Raw genomic sequence first — 6352 nt, forward strand, 5'->3', positions numbered from 1 at the left:
TGGTGCTCCTTCAGGTTCGGCAATCACCCTCTTCCTTTTTGATGTCTGATGCACAAGAACAACATTTGAGTGGAAAAACATGGTATGACAGATGGAATATGTATTGATAATGGATGGGCATGGCATCTCGACATATATGATGAGTAAACTAAGCAGATGGCGGTGCAACAAAGTAGAAGAAATGCAAGACAACATATGCAATATACGCGCAATCAATAAAACCTTGCCAAATTAGAACAGGCACCTTGATGGGTGAACAGGACAGGCCATCTGCCTTTGACTCCTCGAGGTTAGAATAGTCATTAGGACCATATTCTGAACAAGAATCAACAGGTGGGGAGCGTATGAGTTTCATTGCATCCAGAATGGCACTCAATGCCTTGGTGCCAATTTTGTAAGTCACTGCGGTGTTTAGCTTCAAGAGTGGACTGCTGCTAGTGCGACACAAAGCAGCTACACAGATCATAGTGTGGATATAGCGGGCAAACCGTAAGCATCAGAGTAAAATCAGCAAAGTGGAACTTGCTGGAATATATGTGTTAGTATTGCCGGTACGGCTAGAAAGGCTTCGGATACCAGCTCTCTTCAACTGAAGGTGCGGTACTGTTAATATCAGTGTAACTCTCAAAGGCGACACAGCTCCCCGCATTTCCTTGCTATTCTTATAGGATTCAAGTGGGCAGGCCACTACAAATCCTATTCCCATGTTTACAAAATCCTACGAATCAAAGAGGCCCGAAGAGTTCAAAGTGTCCATCACAACCGACCGTATAGACCTCTACACTGCAAATGTCCCTACTCATCTTCACTACAAGGAACATACCGTACTACTATCATACTCCCTCCATTCCAAAATATAAGTCTTGGTAGAGATTTCCACTATGGATCACATACAGATGTATCCAGATACATTTTAGAGTGTAGATTCACTAATTTTGCTCCATATGTAGTCCATGGTGGAATCTATACAAATACTTGTATTTAGGAACGGAGGGAGTACTTATTAAAGAAGAACGAAAGAGGAACATGGTAAAGAAGAGCAAGCAGATTTTGGATAATAAAACGTTCGTTGCGTAGTGCCCACACATGATGAACCAGAGCGCATTAAGAAAGCAACTCCCTGCTGTCTCTCTATATGTGGTGCACGTGCTTTTTCGAAAGTAAAGTAGGAACATTAGCTGACCAATTAAATGTTATCTGTTTTAGTAATATCAGCATCATATCAGATTCGTACTTGAGCAACAAGTTTGGATTTATGAGTGGCACGTTGTTTAGTTTGATGGATTCAGGAGCAGTGCTAAGCAGGTGCAATCATGGTACTGAATATAAAGGCATGTTTGCATGCAAGTCGCGTGACTTTTGTCATTTGGGTCAGTCGACCATTTCAGGCGGTTGGATGAAGATCCTACGTCTCCTAACCCTTCTTTTTCCTCGTCTCTGATTCTTCCCATACAGAACACCACACGGGCCGCCGGCCGGACCACCGGCCCCCACCGCCTGTGTTCCTCCGCCACCCCCGCCCCCACCCGCGTCGAGTTTTCTTCGTTGGGCGAGGCCCCACCACCGCTGAGGGAGTCATGGACTAAGGGGTCCTCGGGCGCTCGGCCTGTTATCCATGGGCCGGACTGATGGGCTGTGAAGACGTGAAGGCCGAAGACCGTACCCGTGTCCGGATTGGACTCTCCTTGGCGTGGAAGGCAAGCTTGGCGATCAACTATGAAGATTCCTTCTTATGTAACAGACTCTTTGTGAACCCTAGATCCCCCCGATGTGTATATAAACCGGAGGGGTTAGTCCGGAAGGCATATACTCATTACCATATTCATACAGGCTAGACTTCTAGGGTTTAGCCATTACGATCTCGTGGTAGATCAACTCTTGTAATACTCATATTCATCAAGATCAATCAAGCAGGAAGTAGGGTATTACCTCCATAGAGAGGGCCCGAACCTGGGTAAACATCGTGTCCCCCGTCTCCTGTTACCATCGACCTTAGATCCACAGTTCGGGACCCCTATCCGAGATCCGCCGGTTTTGACACCGACATTGGTGCTTTCATTGAGAGTTCCACTGTGCCATCGATGAAAGGTTCGATGGCCCCTTCAATCGTCGATAGTGACGCTGTCCAAGGAGAAACCTTCCTCCCCAGACAGATTTTCATATTCGGCGGCTTCGTACTGCGGGCCAACTCGCTTGGCCATCTGGAGTAGATCGATAGCCACGCCCCTGGCCACCAGGTCAGATTCGGAAGCTTGAACTACGTTGCGGATATCCATGGAGACTTGATCTTCAACGGATTTGAGACCACGATGATCGCTTCCCCTCGCTCCGATGAACATGACTTAAATCTGTCATCGGACCACGTCCAGGAGATGGTTCCTGTTGCTGCGACGACCTTAGAGCCGGAGCAGATCGTGCCATCCGAGGCCACGGAGTCCGCGGTGTTGGAGCCGCACACAGACTCGACACCTTGCAATACTCGCGTTGGTGGAACTCCGGACTCATCTCCGGCCATAAGTTCCGAACCACGAACGCCTGCGGACACCGAGTTGGATCGGCTATCGATTTTCGAATTTAGCGCCGCAGACATCTTCCAGCACTCACCTTTGGGCGATGTGCTAAAGTATTTAAAGAACCTGTCCTTGGCAGGGGACTCATAGCCGAACTATGTCCGGTTCGAACTAGGGGCTGACAACTGAGAATTTTGCTTCCCACCCACCCCCACTTCATAGCCACTATCGAGATTTAACCGGTGTGCTTTATTATGGCTCCGAAGACATCGACGGTATGGACGACGATGCTGATAAGGAGCAAGGCCAAGACCCGCCATTCACTGGACATTGGACGGCCACCACTTCATACGACGTGTACATGGTTGATACACCCAAAGAATCTAGCGGCGATGACAAAGAAGACCCAGATGCGAATAAACCTTCTGAGACACAGTCCAAGCGCCGGCGCCCTAAACGCCACTCTAAGCCACGCCGCTCAAAAGACGGCAACACTAGCGCCGGAGAAAATAGCACTCCGGATGACGCCGAAAACAATGAAGACCCTGTTGGAGCAACATCCGAACAGGAGGAACAAGACAATGAGCAAGTTAACCCTGATAAATAGGCCATGCCCAGTAACCCGGATGACGATAGTTATCGTCCACCCTCCGAGGATGAGGAGAGCCTCGGCAACGAGGACTTCATCGTGCCTGAGGCACCCCTCGAGCAGGAGCGCTTCAAGCGCCAGCTAATAGCCACTGCAAGAAGCCTGAAGAAGAAGCAGCAACAGCTCCAAGCCGATCAAGACCTACTCATTGATAGATGGATTGACGTCCTGGCAGCCGAAGAATACGACCTCAAGCGCCCAGCCAAGAGCTACCCGAAACGGAGACTGCTACCTCAGTTCGATGAGGAGCTGCCGGAGCCCATACCCCCTCGCGCAATGCGGAGCGACCACCACACAGTCGTGATAGTGCGGCGGACCGATCGCCCCGCGGTCGGGACAAAGCGGCAACTCAGGCCGAACAACAGCCCGCCCCACCACGCAAAAGCAGAGACACAGCAGCTCGGGATTATACATACGACCTTCGGCAAGACCTGGACAAGAGAGTAGGACACACCAGATCAATCTACGGATCGCGAGGACGTTCTTCGACTCGCGACAACGGCTACCTATTCGGACGTGACAAACCCAGTCACATCCGGGCCGATAACCGCAGGCGGACTCCATCGGAGGTGCGGCGCGATGCGGCCCGATATAGAGGCGCCGCACACCCTCTTTGCTTCATAGATGAAGTAATGGATCACGAATTCCCCTAGGGGTTCAAACCCATCAATATTGAATCATACGACGGAACAAACGATCCCGCAGTATGGATCGAGGACTTTATTCTCCACATCCACATGGCCTGTGGAGATGACCTCCACGCCATCAAATACCTCCCACTAAAGCTCAAAGGACCAGCTAGACACTGGTTAAATAGCCTGCCTGAAAATTCCATCGACAGCTGGGAAGAGGCCTTCCTTGACAACTTCCATGGTACATATGTCCGGCCGCCTGATGCCGATGACTTAAGCCACATAGTTCAACAACCTGGAGAATCAGCCAGAAAATTCTGGACTAGGTTCCTAACCAAAAAGAACCAGATCGTCGACTGCCCGGATGCTGAAGCCCTAGCTGCCTTTAAACACAGTATCCGTGACGAATGGCTAGCACGCCACCTCGGCTAAGAAAAGCCGAGGTCCATGGCAGCCCTCACGACACTTATGACCCGCTTTTGCGCAGATGAGGATAGTTGGCTGGCTTGCAGTAAAAACACAGCCAACAAAGCAGGCCCCTTTGAGGCCAAAAACAGCACAAGCAAGCTCCGACGCAACAGACACAAACGCCGAAGCAATGGTGATAGCACCAATGACACTACAGTTCACGCCGGATTCAGTGGCTCCAAGTCCGGCCAGCGAAAGAAGCCCTATAAAAGGAACGGCGGAGGACCATCCAGCTTGGAACGCATACTCGATCGTCCGTGCCAGATACATGGCACCCCAGACAAACCGGCTAACCATACTAACAGAGATTGTCGGGTCTTTAAGCAAGCTAGCAAGGTAAATAGCGGAAACAAGGAAGGGGAATCGCAGAGCGAGGACGATGACGAGGAGCCCCGGCAGCCGAACACTGGGGGGGGGGGCAGAAGAAATTCCCGCCTCAAGTCAAAACGGTGAACATGATATATGCTACAGACATCCCCAAAAGGGAGAGCAAGCGCGCACTCAGGGACGTCTATGCGGTAGAGCCAGTCGCCCCAAAATTCAACCCATGGTCGTCATTTCCGATCACCTTTGATCGTCAAGATCATCCAACCAGTATCCATCATGGCGGTTCAGCCGCACTGGTACTCGACCCAATCATCAACGGATTTCACCTGGCACGAGTCCTAATGGACGGTGGTAGCAGCCTCAACCTGCTCTATCAGGATACAGTACGTAAAATGGGCATCGACCCCTCACGAGTCAAGCCCACGAAGACTACCTTTAAAGGAGTCATACCAGGCGTAGAGGCCCGTTGTACGGGCTCAATAACGCTGGAGGTAGTATTCGGTTCCCCGGATAACTTCCGAAATGAAGAACTAATCTTCGATATCGTCCCATTCCGCAGCGGCTATCACGCACTGCTCGGACGAACCGCGTTCGCTAGATTCAACGCGGTGCCACATTATGCTTATCTCAAGCTCAAGATGCCCGGTCCACGCACGTCATTACAGTCAATGGAAACACGGAACGCTCCCTCCGTATAGAGGAGCACACAGCCGCCCTAGAAGCCGAAGCACAGAGCAGCCTTCTCAAGCAGCACTACAATCCGGCTGCCGAGCCCCTGGACATCATTAAGAGGGTCCGGACTACACTGCAACAGGACAGCTCGGCTCGTCAAGAACCGAATTAACAATTTGGCCTCCGTCCCAGCCCCGCTGAGGGAATGTCATTCGTACCGCGCGTACATAACTACGCACTCAAAACCCCATGGGTACTGACGGAGGCATAACTGGCTCGCGATCCACAGTGCGGCTCGACCGCCCCTGGGATTCGCATGCCTTTACTTTTTCTTTTTCATTTCGGGTTTTTTCTCTCTTTTGAGGTCTATTAGGACGGCCCGCATGCAGAACACACCAAGGAAGCAAGGAGCTCTGGCGTACAAGGGAATCCCCAGGTAGTCTCTGCTAATGATCGCCATACCTGTTTTACATACCCATACGCAACTCGCCCTTGGTCACGGCATGTTAGATAGCCTTACTTGCTTATCGCATTACTTGCACAAAGTACGTCTCGACGTACTAATTACATCACAATGGTGAATAAATGGTGGCGTCAGCTTATTACTTAATTTTCCTGTTTCCTCACCTTTGTATTTATTACTCATTGCACACGTACACCATGGTACGTATTACTATGCCAGGGGCTTCATTACGCCCCGCATTACGGCAATAAAAGTCCGAACACTTTTATAGTATAGTTTGGCACCCCAAACTTATAGCATTATATGCATCGGCTCCGAATCATGTCTTTGGTCAATAGTTGGGTTGCCCGGCTCTTGTGCTTACTACCTTACGTTCTGCTATATTGGCTAGGGTAGTAAAGGGAGAACTACTGCGATTGTGTCCCGGTTCTTCCGGACGAGCACCTCAGTAGAGAAAGCCGAAAACTGACTGTCATGATGCGGCGAGAGCTGGTCAGCTGTTCGAGAGGTTCCAAATCGTTAGAATTTTTTTCCATTTCTTGCGAAGAATCGGTTCCTCCGATTAGGCGTGTATAACGCCCCTAGTTCGGCCTTCCGAATACCAGGGGCTTCGCCGACTTTCTTAATTGTC

Source organism: Triticum aestivum, chromosome 5D, assembly GCF_018294505.1.
Source record: "Triticum aestivum cultivar Chinese Spring chromosome 5D, IWGSC CS RefSeq v2.1, whole genome shotgun sequence".
Lineage (NCBI taxonomy): Eukaryota > Viridiplantae > Streptophyta > Magnoliopsida > Poales > Poaceae > Triticum > Triticum aestivum.